At 40.1% G+C, this 22,527-nt stretch overlaps 1 protein-coding gene and 1 long non-coding RNA gene across 24 annotated transcripts in view; both read left to right on the plus strand.

Annotated features, from left to right (window-relative positions):
* MAGI1 (membrane associated guanylate kinase, WW and PDZ domain containing 1) overlaps positions 1-22,527 on the plus strand; it is a 612,719-nt gene that overhangs the window by 122,777 nt on the left and 467,415 nt on the right. The window lies entirely within an intron of this gene.
* LOC309606970 overlaps positions 1-22,527 on the plus strand; it is a 43,686-nt gene that overhangs the window by 2,546 nt on the left and 18,613 nt on the right. The window contains exon 2 of the long non-coding RNA XR_014232169.1: positions 1-22,527. This exon is cut by the window's right edge and continues 18,613 nt beyond it. This is a non-coding gene — a long non-coding RNA (uncharacterized lncRNA).

The raw sequence follows: 22,527 nt of genomic DNA on the forward strand, positions 1-22,527 counted from the left end.
GGAAGCCCCACAGTTGGATTTTATGCTTGTTGGTTGGACCTTGTTGGACCTCTTGCTAATTCCCTCCCCATCGTAACTTCAACTTTATCAGAACCTAGTCAAACACTGGTGAGTATTTATATGCATGGTGTTGGATAGACAGGTATGGCAAAGTAATTGTGTCTAGAATATTATTACTTAGTGAGCATTTATTGAGTGCCTACTGTATGCTAAGCCCTGTTTCAAGTCTAGTACTAGACATCAGTTACATGAGTCATTTTATTGTTGTCCATACCTTTACTACCTCTTCCCAAAATTTTTTTTAAAAATTTAATTAATTACTTTTTTTGGCTATTTTGGGTCTTCGTTGCTGCGTAAGGGCTTTCTCTAGTTGTGGCAAGCAGGGGCTACTCTTTGTTGCGGTCGCGGGTTTCTCATTGCGGTGGCTTCTCTTGTTGCTGAGCACGAGCTCTAGGGCACGCGAGCTTCAGTAGTTGTGGCACACGGGCTCAGTAGTTGCGGATCACGGGCTCTAGAGTGCAGGCTCAGTAGTTGTGGCACATGGGCTGAGTTGCTCCGGGGCATGTGTGATCTTCCCGGACCAGGGCTCGAACCCGTGTCCCCTGCATTGGCAGGTGGATTTTTAACCACTGCACCAACAGGGAAGTTCCCCTCTTCCCAATTTTAACCCTCTGTTTTCTGTCCACCTGTCACCCGTCATGTTCATTATAGTGAGCTGCATGTTATTTTGAAGTTTAGTGAGTGATGTTTGATTCATACGTTTTATGTCCTGGGTGATGGGTGTTTCTAAATAGCTAATGAATTCAAAGCAGCCTGACAGAGGAAGGATTAGATCTGTAACGAACTGCATGTGTCCTTGAAGGAATATCCAAGGCAGGACGATTGGGTATCTACTGCCCATCACTTGTCCCAAAGACATGCAAAGAAGCATAATTTACCAGTAGGCTAGAAAACTCATTACATTTTGGGTCCAGGTAATTATACTCATGGGACACATGATAATGTGAAAGCTGAACTGAATTTCTTTTCGAACTTTATTTAATTATTCTCTTTGATCTAAGCATACAAGTGATTGACTGCAGGTATGTGTAATACATTCCTTTCCCTCTGTCTTTGGAGGCAAGATGTGGATTTCCATCGACTTAAGGCCATTTTAATACTCTCACTTTGGACTTGACCAAGATTTCTATGGTCTCTGGAAAAGTAATACATTAGGGAGTGTTTGTTTTAATTTGCATTCCTTAATCCAGTTTTAACTTTAATCCCCCTTTGTAAGTCTAATTCAAAATGTAAGCGAGTTACCTGAAGTATATTATAAATTGTGTTAAAAATCTCTGTGGGTCTTTGGTGCATGTATGGAAAATTAACATTGATGCCAAGGTCCTTGGTATAAATTAATTTTCCAACATAACAAATGAGGACAGCTCATAATTGTTCTGTTTCCAGCCCTCTTCATTTTATTCCTCTGGTATTGTTGTCTATTAAGGATTTTAATCCAGTCATGTCAAAGGGCTGGTAGTTTTTGGCATGGGTGATATTTCCACTATTTGTCAGCGCCTCTGAAAAGTTCTCATTTTTTTATGAAGTTGGCATTCCTCCTCTGCCTTCCTGTGATCTGTTTTCATTTCATGATAAGCCTGACTTTTTTCAGATGAATAATCATAAAGGTACATGTTATTAGTAAGAATTATAGAGAGAAAATAGACCCAAGTAATTTGGAACTTCCTGCCTCTGATGGCTGTTTTCATGGAGCTGAATCCTCTTGGTGTGGATTGCACAGTGTGAATGCGTTTTCTGTTTCTGAAAGACATCCTTTTAAAATGTATTGCTTTGTCATTGGTTGCTGTTGTTTTTATTTGTTGTTCTAGGTCAGTGTATTTTGAAGGACTTTGTATAATAAGCATTTCAAAATAGTAATAGGAACTTATGCTGAAATGAGTCATACAAATGAATGAGCCATCAACTTACTCCTGTTTTTTGTACTTGCCGAAATTTGAATTTCAGGTTATCTTTTTGTTTTTGTTTGATGTGTGTATGTGTGCATAGTTATACACATATACACACATGGATACATAATACAAACAAACGTGTATTTATTTTTACAAACAAATGCCTGCATTTTTACGTTGCCACACCAAACTCTTCTATGTTACTGCTTTTTCTTAAGGTGTTATAAAATAGTACCTTTCCTCCCATCCCTTCCCCCAGCCCCCCTTTGTATTTAAAGTTGTCAGTGGACTATCATTTGGGAAGAATGAGAATTTGATCCTTTATGTCATAATTAAGGTTGGACTTCTGGGTGAAAATACCTAGCAAAAATAGATAAATTGAGAAGGGTCATTTTGAGCCTTGAAAGAATCATTAAACCTACTGGCATGTCAAACTCTCTGGCTAGTGGTCAGTCTTATCTCAAGCACATATTCTTAGGAATTCTACAGAGAAAAAGAGCTAATTATGGAATTATCTTGGGTTCAATATTTGCATTTGGGCTACAAGTTAATTTTAGGGAGCAAATATCTGTCTTCTCTGAAAACAGTATGCCTTTAAAAATGCTCCATTTAAAGGCATAGAATGTGGGTGAAATGCTTGCATGCTTTCCATTAATTGTCTGATGCCAAAGAGTGCTATGTGTTTGTTATAGAAATATTAGAACAGATCCAAAAAAAAGCACCTTTAATTCCACCAATGTTATCCTTTTGGGATATGTTACTCTAGATGTATATTTGTATATAAAATTAAAATTTATATTGAAGTGTGTACATGTTGCTACTTGAATTTTCATTTCCTAATAATTCGTGAATATTTTGTCCTGTCATAAACGCCCCCATGTGGTGACTTCCCTGGTGGCGCAGTGGTTAAGAGTTCGCCTGCCAGTGCAGGGGACACAGGTTGGAGTCCTGGTCCGGGAAGATCCCACATGCCACAGAGCAACTAAGCCCGTGCACCACAACTACTGAGCCTGCGCTCTAGAGCCCGGGAGCCACAACTACTGAAGTCCGTACACCTAGAACCCGTGCTCCGCAAAAAGAGAAGCCACCGGGATGAGAAGCCCACGCACCAAAACGAAGAGTAACCCCCGCTTGCTGGAACTAGAGAAAGCCCTCACGCAGCAAGGAAGACCCAATGCAGCCAAAAAAAAAAAAAAAAACCAAAAACCCCAACACCCCCATGTGACTTTACACTGTCACTTTTAAGGTTTGCATAGTATGCCACCGTACGGACATATTACATACATATAACTCTTTCCTTATTGTCAGGTATCTTGGTTGTGTCCCGTTTTTCACATTTTAAACAACTCTGTGGTGAACATCCTTGTACCTAAATCTTTGCCGAACAGATGAATGATTTTCCTGGAAGGCCTTCCCAGATGTAGAACTGCTGAGTCCAAGATGTTTGTTGTTTGATATTTCTAAGGCTTTTTTTTGGAATCACGTATAACCAAATTTTCCTTTATTGATCACCTTCCTACCACCACTGGGCATGGTTGTGTTCTTATTGTTGTGACTACTACTGCTGCTGTTGTTATTATCATGATGATGATGATTTAACATCCCGGTGGTTTCTGTTTTGACTGGGGCCTCAGTTTTCTTCCTTGCCCAAGTCTGTTTACTTATGCCTGAATTTGAGGTCTTGTAACATTTGCCTTTTGGCCGCTGCCTGTAAGGGAGAAAAATACCACAGCTAGTAGAGATGTGTTTTGTCTGGGACTTCCTCAGCCAGGCTGTTGGGTGTTATTGATAGGATCCTCTTTAAGCATCCCTTCACGAGTGTGGCAGGGATGAAGTGGGAGTGAGTCTGTAGTCCTCTCTTTGCTGGAGGAGTGCTAAGCAAGTGTTTCCACTGCAGAACAATCAGGGTACCTCTGGGCTTCTAGGCAGCTAAGGAATGCTGAATAATTAATTGGTTTCCAGGGAGATATTAATTTCTATGGTTGAATACTCTTTTGGGTTTAACGCCAATTATAGTTTGATTACTGAAGAATCCATTAAAGGCAGAAAAGTGTTTAGAAGTAAGTGTATTGATGACATAGATAGGCATTGCTTTTCAACATTAATATGGAGGGCGACTTTGTGTAATTTTGGATGAGGCATCACCATTTAGATGCGTTTGTTTTGATTTTAGCTATTAATTATGCACTTGGCACTTCAAACCGTAATTAATTTATGTTATTCCCTTTGATAAAGAAAGCTGCAGGATAGGTAGATAGTGCTTAATCATTTCATGATTCTTGGTGGGGGTTTGGAAAGAAAAGTTGTGATTATTGTTTGAAGACACAAAGGTAGTGTCTGCTGTGCCTTGCCTTCTGGAATGAAGGACAGTAATTTCGAGAGTTCTGGCCTCTGACTCTGAGGTGTCAGTTTGATTCTGAACTATTAAGATGTCACATGATTAAGCCCAGACCAGGAAACGCTGTGTATGTTTCACATAATATGTTCTTTAGTGTCTTGGTCAAGGCTTTGGGTGGAGAGAAAAGGGATTGAAAAAGAGGTTCTGAATTTTAAAGTAAAGCATTCGGCTTATTGTACTTGATATGTACCCATCCTGGGAGCAAGTGCTGACGCTGCCACTTAAAAGATGCATTTATTCAAGAGGTACAGTCACTTTCATGCCTGGCATTTTCCTCAACCCAGTGGTGCAGTAGAGGACTGATGGATTTATTGTCAAGTTATACAAGACCATGTGCATAGTGCTAAGTCTCCCGTGAACACCACAGATCCCTAAAAAAGAGACGTCTTGATTTATTTTAATAAATAACATTATTAGGTGTCTCTGTTTCCGATCCTCATTGTATTGTTCAGTCCTCTTTGGAAAGGTCACAGCGATGGGTGTGTGTTATCTTGACCTCCTGTGAAGGTGCCATGACAACAGTAAACATTCACATCACAGGTTTTCTTAAGGCAGTAAATGTGGATGATGCAAGCAGCCTCGGCCGGCAATAAAGGTGTGTTGTGAAATTTCCCACGCCAGAGGAGACACTCATCGCTGGGACTGGCACTTTCAAGGCTGTCGATGGTGATGACTGAGAGCTGCCTTTTTGGATGTCTCTTGACATCAGGTGGAGATGGTAGCCCATTGGGTTCCCTGTGTTGCCTGGGTCTGTCCTGTGTAGGCTTCATTGGATGGTTGCACCACTGTCCTAGGTGGTTCCTGTTCTTCTCAAGGATTCTCTTTGCAGAATACTCTTGGTATTTTATTTCTCTTTTCTTACACTAATCCTCAATTAAAAACAAACAAACCCTAGTATTCAACATGATTGACAAGGCTAAGGATGTAATAGGATTTCCACTTGCCGCCTTTCCAAAGTGATATTCATATTTGGATATTCTCTTAGCTATGGGATGCTTTTCTTTATTTTTTCAGAAACATACATGTGTACTAGCTTTTGCCAAAGAATAGCACAGTTTCAATGGCATGTTTTACAAGTATGGTGTAATGTAAATTGCATAGGATTTGAAATCGCCAAGGCCTGTTTTAACCTCTTAGTATCGTTTATTAATTATGTCAACTTGGGCAGGTCACACAGGCTTTCTGAAACTTAGTTTTTCACTCTTAGTTAGGAATCATAATACTCATTGTGTTTTAGGGAATATGGCAGCAATTGAGTGCGGTGATAGCTCCCATTCCACATACTCCTCTTACAGTGTGACTTGGACACTGCTTCCATGGGGAGATAAGGAGTGGTAGTGTCTGTGTTACTTCTCTTTGAATCAAGGGGGATTTGTGATGATGGTGGGAGTGGTGCTATGAGAATTCCATGATAGGGTCATAAAAAGTGAGAGAGCTTCCACCTGAGTGTCTTGGGACGTTTGACTTCGGAATCCAGCCAGCAGGTTGTGAGGAAGCTCAGGCAGCCACGTGGAGATGCTCCCATTGGCGTTCTGGTGGACGGCCGCAGCTGAGCTAGGTGGATCCCGCAAGAGTCTACCCCTCGCTGTCGAGTCACCCTCAGTTTTCCCAGTGGAAGCTCCAGGCATCAAGGAGCAGAGACAAGACATTTCCACTGTGCTCTGTAGAAAAGCCTGACACACGAAAATTGTAAAAGATAATAAACGTATGGTTGTTGTCTGAAGCCATGATGTTTTGGGGTGATTTGTTATGCAGCAGTAAATAACCAGAACAAGTTCATTGTGAGATTCAAATGAAACAGTCGTTCTCCTTATAGGTTTGAATACTGCCTCCACCACTTAATAGCTGCATGACCTTGGGCAAGATATTTAACTTCTTTGCATTTTGTTTCCTTACCTATAAATGGGGCTCCTTCTAGACTTAATGATAATTCGTGATTTAATACCTGTGAGATGTCAAATAAATGCTCGTTGTTATTATTTTCTATTAAACTGTATTGTTGGAGTTTGAGAATGTGTGGATAGATTTATGTTCATTTTATTATGATTTTTAAAGGAGTTACGCAAATGTTGTTTAAGTGCCTTTCTCTAGGTAAGAAACCCGTGGGGCTTTTAGTTTGAAAGTCATTTTTGTGAAATTAAAAATTAAAAATAAATCTATCGCTAGTATATTACTAGTATCCGCCAAACATTTATTTTACATATTTTGCTAAGATTGTACATATCCAAGAACCTTTGGTTTCAGTTGGTAGAAGGAGGCATAAATACTCCGTTATAGGAAGTCAGTAGAAGAACAGGTGAAGAACAGGGGATTGGAAGGAAATCTTATTTTACTCATATTACGTACCAGGATCTGTGCTACAGGCTTTTATCAGTGTCATTTTCATAGACACTCTGAGGCAGATAATGAGAAAAGAATCTTACTAAATCTTTGCTGTCCCTGAAATTAAGTTTGTTACTGTCCTTCTCTGTTGTGTTTTGGGGAAAGAGGAATTTGTTGTAAGTCACTAATGTTATTCAACTAATGGTATTCAAGAATAGTCATCACTATGGCTCATTGTGTAGCTGAGTAGACAGAGAATTATGACTCTGGACTGAAAATGTTGAGTGTATCGCTAAGCCCAGAAGGGAAGGATCCGTGCTGACGGAAAATCCGCAGAAGCAACGTGATCTGTACAAAGACTCCTAGGAACAAAAGGGAGTTTTTGCCTTTTTCAGTTGATAGATCTTTCTCTTCTCCTTTCACATGTTTTCTCCACTACAGGTCGGATGATTGTTCTCTTTGCTTAGTTTATTCAGCATTTCACTGTGACCCAGGGCTGATTTAGTTACTCTTGCTAGCTATCAGACAGTATATTGTCCAGGTCAGTTGAAAGATCCCTCTGGATAAGGGTGGTGGTTTCTAGTCTTTTAGAGTCTATATTTCAAAAAAAATTTTAGACACTTACTTAATATTAGTTATACTTTTAGGATATGTTAGTTTTGGAAAACCACAATGAATCTGGTAGTGCCTATTTATTGTATATTACATCTCTATATTATTACATCTGTTTGCGCATGTGTGTAATGGAAAATACATATATTTAAATTACATTGTTTATTTATTATACAGCTAATTCTAGGTATCCATATAGAATACCAAACCCCTTGGAATAACTGTTTTCCATCTATCAGATTTTGTGACCTGCAGTTCATGGGAGCATTGGATTGGAATGTCTTGAACCATCTGGGCAATCTTTATGCTTTCTGTTTCTTTTAGAATGGGGGAATTAAAGGCCTTTAGTTTTTCATAATCAGTATTTTGTTTTTGAGTGTTTTTTTAATTGTAAAGAATATTGTTTTAGCATTTTAAAATTTAATATCTGTGTGCGTGTGTGTGTGTGTGTGTGTAAGACTATTGTGAATCAATTTTCAGTTTTGGTAGGTTCTAAATCTGCGTTCATTGGTATTAGAGATTTTATCCCATTTACTACGTGAATACTTTTATTTTCCTAACCTCTGCCAGTAATAATTTGCAATGAACACCAACGTTTTTTTCTTCTCAACTTAGCCTCATAAGAGTTCATTTGGACCTTGAGAGTTATAATGAGCCTCTTAAAACTTTGATTGCCTGCATTGGACATATACGAAGTCCCTGATAAATGCTCAACACTTTTCCTTGGTTCTAGCCTTGGAGATGAAAGATACAGTCCCTGTTTTCTCCAGCTCTCTTTGAATACCCTTGGGCTTTTATAAAGTTCTTGAGATGGATTCTAGGTGCTTAATATGTCTCCGTAGATTTAAAGTCCTACAAAGATTTGGAGCACTCTTTTCTAGGAATACTCAAAGTTGATGGTTTCACACACTGTTATGTGGCTGCTCTTTTACCATGAGGCTGGGCAACGGTGATTGTTTTACAGTAATGAGAATGTGATTTAGCTAATCAACCAGGCACCTTTTATAAAGATTGGGTGCTGCTGATCTAAAGAAATTTTAAATTGATGGTATGTTCTTCATGAAACAAGTATACTGTATTGAACTAATGGCAGCCTGAATGAGATAGCCAGTTATTGATACTGTATTACTCAGGCTCTAAGAGTCACTAACATTCAGTGTATATGATGTTAATGTGTGTTTGATGTGCACTATTATTCAATGTAGTGTAGCTGTACTGTTGTTATGTGAGAATGAGTACTTGGCAATGGATAATGTATCAATGCCCAAGTTTGATAACAGGCAGCCTGCCACACCCTCACAAGGTCTTGATAGCCTTCAGACACTGATTGAGGCTCAAAGATGAACCGACTTAACATCCAAATTGAAAATACTGTGCCTTAGATCCACGGTTGTCCTGTGATCGTTAGTTTATTGATGTCTTAACCAGATATAGAATGTGTATTTTTCTGTTCCTTTCATTTTTATCAGTTTTCTTTTTTTTCTGTTTACTGTCTCAGTCTGAGAGAAATTTTTGTATCCATTAAAGGAAAAGAAGTTAAAGAAATAGATTTAAGTTTTATGGTGTGCTACAGTTTTTTATGTACGGTAGAAGTTATGAGTGTATGGATTTATTTCATTGACTTCAGAAGGCTGTGGTTTTATTTGTACATGGAAATTTCATTGCCTCCTGCATCTGCTTTTTTTTTTTAAACCAGTGTAACTTAGAGTTCTAATATATGCTTTATTGTTGAAACTTTTGTGTATTATTAAAGTAATACATGTTTATTGCAAAAAATTCTAATAAAACATATGTATATTTAGAAGAAAACTACATTTTTTCCTGTTACCTGCCTCTTTACCCAACCCAAAATTCCAGGCCTACAGAGGTAAACCAATTTGAGTGATATTTTTTTCAATTTTTTTCTACACATATAAATTATGCATATGATCGTTAGAATTTTTAAAATCTAGATGGCAGAAATACTTATTTTCATTTTTTTTCCTTTAATTTTGTGGCCATGTAATAAACTTCTTTTTCTTTTTTTTTCTTTTACATTAGCCAGAGTTGGTTTCTGTTGCTAACCAAAGAAACTTATCTGAAATGTATTTCACAATAGTTCAAGGGAAGCTTGTGCAGCAGCCAGGGGTCTCCAAGGAGGGTATTTTACCCAGCTGCCAGGAGCAAACTCACATTAATTCATCTCACAGAATGATGAGTTGGAGTGATCACATATGAATTTATAAAAGAAAAGCAGCCATTTCCTGTTGGCAAGCCATGTAGAAGTCAGGAGTTTCCCAGATAGAAGGTTGCTTGGTGAATAGGATGAGCTAGTTGTATGATCCTAGATAGAAACCTCATCCCCTCTTGACAGTGCTTGGATGGGCTCTGCCATCCTACAGCTCTTTCCCCTGCTAGATTTCCAGAGGCTCCCATGCCTTTTTAATTTTTTAAAATTTTTGGCTGCGTTGGGTCTTCGTTGCTGCGCACAGGCTTTCTCTAGTTGTCCCGAGTGGGGTCTACTCTGTTGCGGTGTGCGGGCTTCTCATTGCAGTGGATTCTCTTGTTAAGGAGCACAGGCTCTAGGCGCGCGGGCTTCAGTAGTCGTGGCGCACGGGCTTAGTTGCTCCACAGCATATGGGATCTTCCCGGACCAGGAATCCATGTCCCCTGCATTGGTAGGCGGATTCTTAACCACTGCGCCACCAGGGAAGTCCCTCCCGTGCCTTTTGAACCGCCTTTTACTTAGGTGAGGAAGAGAACTTTGAGCTTCCTCTCCCACCCAGCTCACCTGCTAGGAAAAGTACCTGGACGAATTTAGAAAGATGCTAGGAGCTGAGGCCCCCCACCATAAATTTGAGAACACATTCGTCTCTAAACCTAGACTTTCTTAAGGCTAAGTCCAATCCTTTGATAAGTTTACTCCAAATGTGAGATGAGCTTATTACATACACCCCCATGATGGTCCCAGCTTCCTAGGACTTCAACCAGACCACCTGGATTGAACTTTGGATGCTTCTGAATTCTTCAGTATACATTAGAGAAAACCTCTTTGTTCACACTGTAAAATGGCTATTCACAGTTGCTGGCCAAGAGGAACAGCTTTATTCCCTACCTCTTTTCCTTTATCTTATTTTCCTCCCAAGATCTTGGGGGAAATCTGCTAATAACAACTCTAGATTATAGGTTGGTCAAAGAACCCACCCTTTCCAGAAAGATAGCCAGACTTGACTTCCCCCGATGTTTTATATCATGTGTACGAGTCTAGTAGGTCTTAGGATAGTTGGTACCACTGATGTTTATTTTCTTTGCTGTCACTTTCCCTGCCCTCTGGATTACTATAACCAGTTTACTTGGTTTCCCTGATTTTAGTCTCATTCTTTCACTTAATTTTGTTGATATGATCAGAATAATTTTCCCCCCAAATTACTTTGATCATTCTATTCCCGTGCTCAAGCATATAAAGTGGCACCCTCTTTCTGTAGAGGAGCCATATAGCACACTCGTCTAGAGCCCAGGCTCTGAAGTTCAAGAGCTTGGATTGACCAGCTCTTCCCTCGGGTAAATTATTTCCTCTCTCAATGCCATGATTTCTTCATCTGTAAAACGGGGGATAATAGTAGTACTCATATGGCTATTGGGAGGATTAAATGAGTTAATACGTGTTGAGGGTTTTGAATATTATTCTTTGTCTTGACTGTTGTATCTGGCACAGTGAGAACCATGCATGTGTTTGGTATTTAATCAATAGTCATAGGTTATCAAAATGGCCACCTTTGTTCTAATTTTTAAGGCTCAGTTTGATTTCCAGTTCTTAAGCACTAGTATGTGTCATGTACTATGCTAAGTTTTGTTAATACGTTGTGAAGTAGACTTTCTGCCATAGCTGTCAGCTAAGGCGGTCTTCAGCTCCATTTTTCATGTGGGAAAATAAGACTTGGAAAGATTAATCCCCAATGTCAGGTTATTTAGCCGGTGAGGTAGTAGAAGAAGAATTCAGACCAAGTTCTGCTGTCTCCACGCTGTTGCTCTCTGCTCCTCTTGTTAACCTCTGTACTGTAGGAACTTCTAACACACGTGGCCATGGTCATTTGGCCAGTAGTGTGTCTACTTTCAAGTTTTCAGTGTTGCATGGCTTAAGAATTGGGGCATGCATTATTTTTCTAATCAGTGTAAAGGCTCTAGCAGAGATTTTTAAACTACTTAGAAAAAAAAAATACATAATCTCTTGGAATAAAATTCCTCTGCATCAAAAGACTAAACAACTTTTAAATACTTTCAAATAATTTTTTAAGTTGACTCTATTACTGAATCATTTTAAAGCAGATTCAGTGTTACATCTTGGCAGTTCTCATAAAATTTCAGTGTTTTTAGAAAAGAGGGTCATTCTGGATAATCATTTTATAAACAGAGAATTGAAGACAGAAGGATGTTTATTGACTTGCCAAAGGTCACCTGGTAAATTAACAACAAAACTGGCATTAAAACCCAAGTTTTCCAGCTCCTTCTGTGCAATTTCTACCCTGAGACCATCTTGTCCTTTAAGACAAGAGAGTGATTTAAAATTTATATGTGATGCTTCCTGGGAAACGAAATCTGTTTGAAATGGTATTTGGGAGGAATTGACACATCTGCCAGGCAGCATCAGGCTGATATGTGTGGATTTTAGTGATGGAGGAAGAAGAGATGAAGGTGCCTAAAAATTGGTTACTTTTACAACGATGGGATGTCTATAGTGTGCTGGTTATTTGTAACCTTGAATTCAGGCTTGATGTAAATCTGCTGTTCCTTCCACCTGGGAGGATCCACACCTTTTGTGTCTCTTATCCTCCTCAACCCGCCTACCTTAGTCTTTAGTCATAGTTTAGGTCTCAGCTTAATTCTTTCTTGGGGAACCTGTCCCTTGTTCACTACTCTGATTCTTCCTCATTTGACCTCAGTTCTGTTCTTTAAAAAATCTCCCCCAATTCCCATTCCAGTTTCTCCCTCCGTCTTTTGGTCGCCAACATGTCAAAAGTTGACTTTGAATCATTCCTATCGACTCTCCTGCCCAAAACATATTTTTCTTGTTGGTGAAATCATGATCATCAAAATCTTCGGATTGAATCTTCATATTCTACTACTGGTTGTAAAACATACACAGTGTTTCCAGATAAGCATGTTCACATGGAGAACCTCTCACAAGGATCAGTTTTCTTACTTGTTACTTACCCCAACCTTTCCTAGCCATGTAGACACAGTAAACTTTTCTCCTCATCAGTACCACCCATCTGTATTGTTTGAATAATTAACTCTGTAACATGATTCTTCCCTTTTAAGAGTGAAGACTGCTTGGGGGCTGGTTCAGTTCCTGTCTTGGTCATTGTTATATCCCCAGGGCAATGTATGGCACAGAGGAGGAGCTCAGTAAATTTTTGTTGGATGAATGAACGTTTTAATGAATACATGCAACCAGGCAGTGTGTGGGAGGCTGGGGGTGAGTGGGGGGGTAGAAGGATGAACCCAGGCACCCAGGAGCTTCCTAGTCCAGAGGGAGAGACAAGTGGTGAATGATGACATTCATTTACAGGATCAGTTGAACTGAGGGTTAATTGGCAGATCAAGGAAGGGGCTGAGTTGAAGACAGAGAATAAGGAGTGATTGGTCCCAACTGGGCTCGGAAAAGACAAGGTGGACCTCGCAGAGGAGATGACATTTAATTTGGCCTTGAAAGATAACTGATTTAGCAGGGCGGGGAAGGTGCCAAAGCATGACAAATTACGGTTGTGTTTATGCATCTCTGGACCCCTTGTATGATATCTCTCCAGTCAGGGTAGGAGAATAATCCTTGAGTTGGAAATCAGGGGACCTGAGTTTGCTACTACTGCCTATCCATGGGACCTTCGCTCACTGCTCTGGATTTCAGTTTACGTGTAACAGAAAGGTGTTACACACAACTTTGAAGGACTGTTTCTCCTCTAAAACGCTAGAATTCTATGGATGCCGCTTTGTCCTTGATCACTGTCTGACTCACCTGAGAAATATGCCTTGCTTTCTTTTTTTTTTAAGATTTTTTTTTTGATGTGGACCATTTTTAAAGCCTTTATTGAATTCATTACAATATTGCTTCTGTTTTATGTTTTGGTTTTTTGGCCTCAAGGCATGTGGGATCTTTGCTCCCTGACCATTGGAAGGTGAAGTCTTAACCACTGGACTGCCAGGGAAGTCCCCCTTCCTTTTTTTTTTTTTTAAAAAAAGATGTTTTTTTGATGTGGACCATTTTTAAAGAAATGTGCCTTTCTCTTGTGACCTTTTTTTCTGCAAACCATGGAAAACGTCAGTGAGGAGTTAAGGATGTGTCACGGTCCTCTTCGTGGCTTGCTGACTGGGGACATGTTTTAGGGTTTCTCTGGTTTGAGTTTTATAGGTGAGACGTGCAGTTTGAGCGTAGGATGTGTGGTAGGACCACAACCTCTTGGACTCTGGTTGTATTGTTCCAGGCGCAGAGGGCAGGGCTTCGTCAGGCTGGGTTGGGCCCACTTGACTTGGGAGAATACAGATGGCGAGCAACCCCATTGATGTAGACTTGGTCATTCTTACTTCCTACACGTGGATTTGGGATCACAGAGCCTTTTGACCTGCAGGTGCTGAAATTCCTTCTTGCACATGAGTTCCTAGGAGAGATGTCAAATTATGAGTCAAGTGGAAGCTGGGGGGTCTGAAGAAAGGAACAAGTCTGGAATTGAGTCAAACTGCAAATATTTACAAGGGTGTCTATGGCCTTTGCAGATCTAAAATTATTTTATTATTTTATGTTAATTATACTATGTATTGAGAACATTGTGTCCTGAGTGTGATTTTGTTTTCACATGAAATTGCCACATCTCTGCTCTCCCTCCAAGGGTAAATTGAGAAGTTTGGTCATTAGATAATCTTTGATATTTCTTTCAGTTATAACATGCTATGAATTTTTTAATGAAGGTAGGCATAGGGTTGAGTAGGTAACAGAAAAATTGGGATAGGGGAAGCATCTCCTCTTTCTTAAAACAGTATTACCTGTCCCCTCAAAAGAATTCTGTAATAAACTTTAAAGTTAAAATCTCGTCTTTAGTATTCATCTCTTCTTTTGGCCAACTGGAAGTAGCAATCTTGGATTTCTCTCTCCTTCACTTTTTGCCCTCAAGGAGTTTGCTCTTTGGTTGGAAGAGAAGAATCAACAATGATGAGCTTCCAGGTTGTGAAAACAATAGTGTCATCTGGTTAATTACATTTTCTGCTGTGTGGATTTCTTCTGTCTTCTCTAGGAAGGAAATGTTCAATATATACACAATAAATTGCAGGGGTTGTGTGTGTGTCTGTGTGTATATGATTCGAGTTTGATTTAAGGCCTCATTTATGATGGCAGGGATCTGTTTGTGAAATGGTGAGTTGCAAACGTTCATCTTTTTTCTTTGTTTGCTTCTGACGCGCTAATGAACTTTGCATGTAAGGCTTGCAAATTGTGAGGATCCAAAGAAATAGACTGACCCTTCTGTAGAGAAAAAGAGAAAATAATGATAATCAGGTACCATTTATTTACGGAGTCCTCAGTGTTTGCCTGTTAAGAGATTTATATACATCACTTGTGCTTTCAGCAAATATTTATTATCTACTTAGTATGTGCCAGGTACTGTTCTAGGTATTGGCTGTATAGCGGTGAACACAACTCAACCCGTGCCCTTATAGAGATTAGGGTGAAGAAGAGGAATTAAAATCAGACCCAGAGATGTTTCATTGTCCATGAAAATGAAGACAGTGTAGACGAGGATGAAAGTGATGATGTGGCATTGCTGAGATGTGTCCCCAAGAGTACCGTCTTAACTGTTAATTTAGGAAGTTACAACGATTTCTCAGAGCAGTGACTTGTATTTGATTTTCTCTAGTGGAGAAAAATTAAGGCCATTTCCTGCGTGCCTACCCTGCTGAGAGGGTCTAGCAAGGACGCCTCCCTGTGATCTGTGGTTGTCAGCTGTTCATCAGCTTCTCATATGTGAGGTGTGTAGCACTTACTTTTATGGCATGAGCATTTGATATGCTGATCCGCCCACCCCACCTGTCATAAAGATCCTTGTTTTGGGACCATTCAGCAATATTTCTTGTCCATAATTGTCCTGCAATTGCAGAGCTCCCTTTCTGTGATATCACTTCCGGATCCCTGATGTTTTAGCTGATTCGTGGAGTCTCTCCTGACAGGGGAGGTGAGATGTTGTATATACACACCTTAGCCCACAGTGGTATGCCAAGGGTCACTGACTACTGCTACGATGATGACAACCACCACCACTGCCACCACCACTACTAGTATTACTACTATATGGGCTTTTTAGGGAATTTCAGTTTTTCTTCTAAGATATTTTATCACATAGACAAGCCAGTAGCTGATGTCATGTATCCACTACGGACAGTAAGGAGAAGGGTACAGGGGAGAGGAGAGACTGTGATAACAGTGGGAGCTCTGGAGCCCATCAGACCCACTTCTGCCATTTATCAGCTGTGTCACTTCAGACAAGCTTGTGGTCCCTTCTAAGCTGCTTTCCTTCTCTGTAAAACAGGAATAATAATAATAACCATAAAATAATGTTGATTCCTTATTATGAACCAGGCATTTTACCCAGATTGTCTATTTCGAACCTTTTAACTCCTCTTTGAGTTGTAGGAATCAATTTACAGATGATTCTCAGCACAGAGAGGTTAAGAGCTTTGTCCATGAACACACAGCCAACGTGAAGGGGGGCTGGGATTGGGACACAGGCGGTCTGGTTACCCTACGTTGTTATAATACCTGAAGCTTTGAGCATCACATCACTGAATACATTGTCACGTTTATTCAAAGTATAATATCATGATCACAAACTGGGCTTTAATCATCAAAGAGACCTGCTTCTTCCCCCACGGAGGTGGCCCTGACTGCTCTCTGCCCAGAACCTTTACTCCCATTTGGAGTTCTGCCGCTGCAGGTGGAGGTGGGTCTGGTATTCCAAATTCCAAAGTAAGAATGACTACTTATAGAGTGTTTTTAATGTCCACCTGGGACTCCCAGTGAGCTTAAATTGCTTCTATTCACTCTCTGCTTCCACTTTAACTTCTGGCTTGGCCTCAACAAGTTGAGATATGTTAAAGGAGCTTTGCAGCTAAAGTCTCTGGTGCACTGATGAGCTGAATCACCCACCATTAGGCTGCAGACCTGCCTGGTGGGGATACTCTTGTTTACTGAGGAGCATTTCTTTTTTTTTTAAGGTGGATTGATGGCATGGAAGCCATTCCAAAGCAAGATCTGTATTGACTTCGATCACTCCAGCTCCCACCTGGAAGAGCTCTGGCCCCAGGGCCAGGGGAAAGCAGCTCGGATGGGGTCAATGATGAGAACTGGGGGGAAGAAACTCTCCAGTGCAAAAAACAGTTCCCACCTCAGTCCCTCTGTCCACCCCCTCCCTGCTGCATAGATCAGTTGGAGGTACCTTCTGGTCAGAGCTGGTCGCTAAGTCAATCCAGGCAGCTTTCCTTTGGACTGTGATCAGGAGCAGGGTTCTGGGCTCTTTGTAAACAGGTTGACAGCATCGAAGCAAAGTGTAATCTTGAAACTGTCACACACGTAACATGCAGTCATGGTGGGAAACCTATCCCGTCTCTGGTGTGATTTGTCCTCTACTTTTATTTCTTCCTTCTCATCTTAGGGTATAAGAAACACTCATTTGAGAACTGGAGAGAATGATAATTCATTTTGTCTTTATTTGGGCAGTTAAAGAATGGACATAGGTTCTCACATCCAAACTTTTGATTCGAAGCCTGAACATTGTTACATGAGGATTTCATCCAAAGCCAGAGTGGTTGTGGGATGTACCATGGTCCTGGTTTATCATGGGCTGTTCTATTCTTGCAGGTGATCGGGTTCTTTTCTGATGACCAGAAAGCTTCAGCACATTAGTTAACTGAAAATTCAGGTGACTATATGTGGTGGGCAACTATTTGTCTGTCTTTTTCTTACCTTACTGATTCTGTTCCTGAGAGCTAAGACACTTTCTCTGTGGATGAGGACTGCTTGCTGCAGCTGGACGCAAGCTCAGGTCATCTCTAGGGAACCTGTCCCCATGGGTGCAAGTGAAGAAAAACACATTAAAATGTCTGTGGGCTTTTGAGAGCTGCTCATACTTGTAGGGAGGCTGCTGGGGTTTATGGCCCTGCCTAATTACTAGTGTGACTCATCTCAGTTCAGTGTTAGAAGAGAGGGAGTTCAACTGTGGAGGGTTTCATCTCTTCTATGGAATGAATGAACTCATATTGATGATCATGTCAGAATGTCTTAAGATGTTTTCTAAGACATCTCCAAGATCATTTTATATACATTCCAGAGGGGAAAAGGCCCCCGTGGGTAGGGCCACAGAGTGTGTTGATCACAGCACGGATTTTGGACTGAGACCTACATTTGAATCACAGCTCAAACTTGAATAGGGTTTTTGGTTTTGTTTTAACTTAATTTTTATTTTAAAAAAAATCAAAGCAATACATGTAGATAATTTTATGAAACTCAAAAAGGACTTTAAGATTTATTACAAAAATGTTAGAATACCCAGCATCATCCCTCCCTGCCGTTCGGGGGGATCCCCCAGAGGGTACCATTTTTAACTCTCTGACCTTTTTCTTCTAATATTTCCCTTTATGTGTAGAAATCATGTTTGCGTTTCTGTTTCTTTCAGTTTCAGATGTAGGTATCATCTGTTGTAATCTATTATTATCGTCCCTCGAAAGGACCTTGAGGATTGTTTTCTCACTTCACCTAAAACCACACTTGCCCTTCCTCTGCCCTCCTAAACTCTACATATCAATATCAATATATCAGCATTTTTGCTTGAACATTCATAGCTGAGTCACATAGTGTACTATAATTACGTTGCTTTTTATGGCGCTGATAAGTACTTTGCTTTTTCTGTTCCTTATTTTTCTTTGTGCCCATGTCTAATTCTTCTCCCAACTCTAGCAGAACTGAAAAATCCTCCCAACATAGTCAAACCAATCAAAGTCATTAGTTCCTTTAAAACTTTTTTTCAGAGTCCTGTCTCATGTTGTTTAGTGTCCTCTGGCTCAGGTCTGGACTGGGTGCTGTCTGTATCCATCCCATAGTTGTCGTCCTGGAATTTCCCTTTATAAAGTCCTTGAAAGGGAAAGTATTTTAACCCTTCTCAGCCATGGCTCTTCATCCGTGGAATGGGGATAATATTATCTATCTCAGGGAGTTATTGTGAGAATTTAATGAGCTAATAGACATGGAAGGCAGTGGTATGAAGTAAGAACTTAATCAGTATTAGTTACTGTTGTTAAAAAAAATCTTCTCTTCTTTATCATGTTAAACTATGATCACTAATCTGAAATGCATCTTTAAGAATCAGGCATATTTTTATAGCTGATAAAGAACTGAGACATAACCCTTCATTTTACAATGAGACCCAGAGTAGATACATGTCTTTACCAAGGTCATGGGTCTAGTCAGTACAGAGGGGTGGAGCCAGAACCAGATCCCGGCACCTGTAACTTTAGTTATAGTCATGTGCTCTTTCCATTTTCTCACACAGCCTCAGTAGCCTGCAGGGTTTTTTGTTTTGTTTTTATTGTGTAATGCCTTAGCCATTTCTTCTCCCTTTGCCTAATTTCTTAATTAAAGAAAATATATAGCAACTTTATTGAGATACAATTCAAATATCAACCAACCATTTAAAGTTTATAATTCAGTAGTTTTAATATATTCACAGAACTGTGGAGCCATCACCAAAATCTGACTTAACAGCATTTCCACCATCTCAAAAAGAAATTCTGTACGGTTTCGCTATTACTCCCCTGACTCTCAGCCCTCAGTAACTACTAATTTACTTTCTATGTCTATAGATTTGCCTGTTCTGGACATTTCATATAAATGGAGCCTACAATATGAGGTCTTTTGTGACTAGCTTTATTTAATTAACACAGTGTTTGCAAGATATATCCATGTTGCAGCAGGTATCAGTATTTTATTCCTTTTTATGGCTAAATAATATTCCATCGTATAGATAGACATTTTGTTGATCCATTCATCAGTTGATGGACATTTTGTTTGTTTATAATTTTTGGCTACTATATGTCTTGCTACTCTGAATATTCATGTACAAGTTTTTGGACATAAGTTTTCATTCTCTTGGGAACATATCTAGGACTGGAATTGCTGGTTCATATGGAAAATATTTTCAACTTTTTGAGGAATAGCCAGACTGTTTTCCAAAGCAGCTGCACTATTTTTACATATCTACCAGCAGTGTATAAAGGACCCAATTTCTTCATCTCATCACCAATATGTGTTATTATCTCAAGTGCATGAAGTACACCAACCTTAAGTGTACTGTGCTTTTGGTGTATATTTCCCTGGTGGCTAATGATACTGAGACTCTTTTCCTGCCCTTACTGCCCTTTGTTTGTATTCTTTGGAGAAATATCTATTCAGATGCTTTTTCCCCTTTTACATTGTGTTATTTCTGTTGTTGAGTGATACAGTTCTTTATAGGTTATGGGCACAATTCCCTTACTGGTTGTATGATTTGCGAATATTTTCTCCCATTCTGTGGGACATGTTTTTGCTTTCTTGATGGTGTTATTTGCAGCACAAAAGTCTTATTTATTTTTTTCCTTTTATGTTTGTGTTTATGCTTCATATCTAAAAATGCTTTTGCCTGCCTCAAGTTCATGAAGATTTTCTCCTATATCTTTTTTTTTTTTAAATATAAATTAATTAATTAATTTATTTTTGGCTCTGTTGGGTCTTACTTGCTGTGTGCGGGCTTTCTCTAGTTGCAGAGAGCGGGGACTACTCTTAATTGTGGTGCGCGGGCTTCTCACTGCGGTTGCTTCTCTTCTTGCAGAGCACAGGCTCTAGGAGAGCAGGCTCAGTAGTTGTGGCGCATGGGCTTAGTTCCTCCGCGGCATGTGGGATCTTCCCGGACCAGGGCTCGAACCCATGTCCTCTGCTTTGGCAGGAAGATTCTTAACCACTGCACTGCCAGGGAAGCCCTCTCCTATATCTTCTTCCAAGAGCTTTATAGTTTTAATTCTTATATATTTAGGTCTGTGGTCCATTTGGAGTTAATTTTTTGTGTGGTGTGAGGAAAGGGCCCCAACTTCATTATTTTGCATAGATGTATGAAATTGTCCCTGCACCATTTGTTGAAAAGGCTATTCTTTTCTCATTGAATTATTTTGGAACCCTTGTCGAAAATCGAATCTACAGGGGTTTTGACGTAGTGTCAGGCTATCCTGCTCTCCCACAAAGTGTGGGTGAGTAATGTAATAATGTGCATGATAATAAAATGAATGGATTCCCAGTAATACCCTTTGTCTAAAACCTTTGTGACTAGAGGGAATAAACATTTTGGAGGAATGCATTCCTGGTCGGATAAGGGAGTATCGTAATGTACCAACTAAAAACCATCAAATGTACCAGAAAATATGAAATAGGAATTATTTTGAGGGTTAGAAAAGAACACAACACAGAGTCAGCACAAGCAGCCCAGCTGTGGATGAGCTGTGCTCCAGCTTTTGCTGCAGATCTCTGCAGGCCTGAGAGCTGCTCTGGGACCAGAAGATGTAGACAGCAGAAGATGCACTTGGCTGTGACTCCATTGGATGTGCCCTGATGTACACCATTCCTAGCCCTGCACAAAAGGTTTTCTCAGGTCTCAGCCAAGAGACAAATCAGCAGTTTGCCTGAGGACAGTACAAAGCCCGCCATCTTGGCCACTTTCCTAGAACCCTGGAGACCTCTGCAGTGAAGTGGATTTAGATATTTTCATTGTCTTCATTCTTCTTTATTGAAGTTTAAAATACATAAAGTACATAAAGTGCACTAATATTAAATACAGCTTGGTGACCTTTTAACCTATGTATTCTTGTGTAGCTGTCACCCAGATCAAGATATGGAACATTGATAGCACCGCCAAATGTTCCCTCCTGCCTCTGCCCATTCAGTGTTCCTTTCTCAAAGAGGTTGCTGTTGTTCTGGCTTCTCTTACCATACATTTGTTTTGCCTGCTCATGAATTTCGAGTAAACAAAAACTGTATGTAGTATGTGATTTTTTATGCCTGGCTTAACTTGTTCAGTATGTTTGTGAGATACATCCATTTTGGTGTATCAATAGTTCATTTATTACTGCTTCTGTAATATGACCGTACCATAATAGATTTATTCATTCTTCTATTCATAGGTGTCTGGGTAGCTTGTAGTTTGGGGCTATTTTCAATAACAATGCTGTATTTATTCTTGTCTGGCAGGATGTTTCACTAGATATAAGAAGAGCTTGGGCGGATGGTAGGTTTGTATTTGACTTTAGAAGACACTGCCAAATGGGTTCTGATTTTTATAAAAAAAATAAATATATTTATTTATTTACTTTTGGCTGTTTTGGGTCTTCGTTGCTGCGTGCAGGCTTTCTCTAGTTGCGGTGAACGGGGGGCTACTCTTTGTTGCAGTGCGTGGGCTTCTCCTTGCGGTGGCTTCTCTTGTTGTGGAGCACGGGCTCTAGGTGTGAGGGCTTCAGTAGTTGTGGCTCACGGGCTCTAGAGCACAGGCTCAGTAGTTGTGGCACACGGGCTTAGTTGCTCCACGGCACGTGGGATCTTCCCGGAGCAGGGATCGAGCCTGTGTCCCCTGCATTGGCAGGAGGATTCTTAACCACGGTGCCACCAGGGAAGTCCTGGGTTCTGATTTTCTATCCTCTTCTGTTTACATCTCTCTCTGAGCTCTGTGGCTCAGAGTATGTGTTCATGTCCTCAAGTATACGTAGGTTGGGGACAGGAAAGAGGCGGAAGAGAAACTGATGAAGGAAGAGAGATGTAGGGGGATGGGGAAATGTGTATTAAAGGAAAATAGTGAAGAAAATGGAGAGAATGACTTGGAAACAGTATGATCATGAGTTGGGAGCACGAGCTTTCAATCTGGATTCAAAATCTCGCTCTGCTATTGACTACCTATTTAACTTTAGGAAACTTATGTCGCTTCGGAGGCAAATTTTTCTCACCTGTGAAACGGAACTAATAATAAGCACTTGTATTATAGAGTGATTGTGAGCGTTATATGAGGCGTTGCCTAAAAGTAACAGCACAGCTTATATTTATTGAGCGCTTCCTATGTGCTAGTCACTGTGCTAATGTAATTCTCTGATATAATCTTTACAACAACCCTGTGAGTTATGTGCTGTTATTTTACCCATTAGGAAGCTGAGGGTCTGAGATGT

Source organism: Balaenoptera borealis, assembly GCF_965194805.1.
Source record: "Balaenoptera borealis genome assembly, chromosome: 12".
NCBI classification, from domain to species: domain Eukaryota; kingdom Metazoa; phylum Chordata; class Mammalia; order Artiodactyla; family Balaenopteridae; genus Balaenoptera; species Balaenoptera borealis.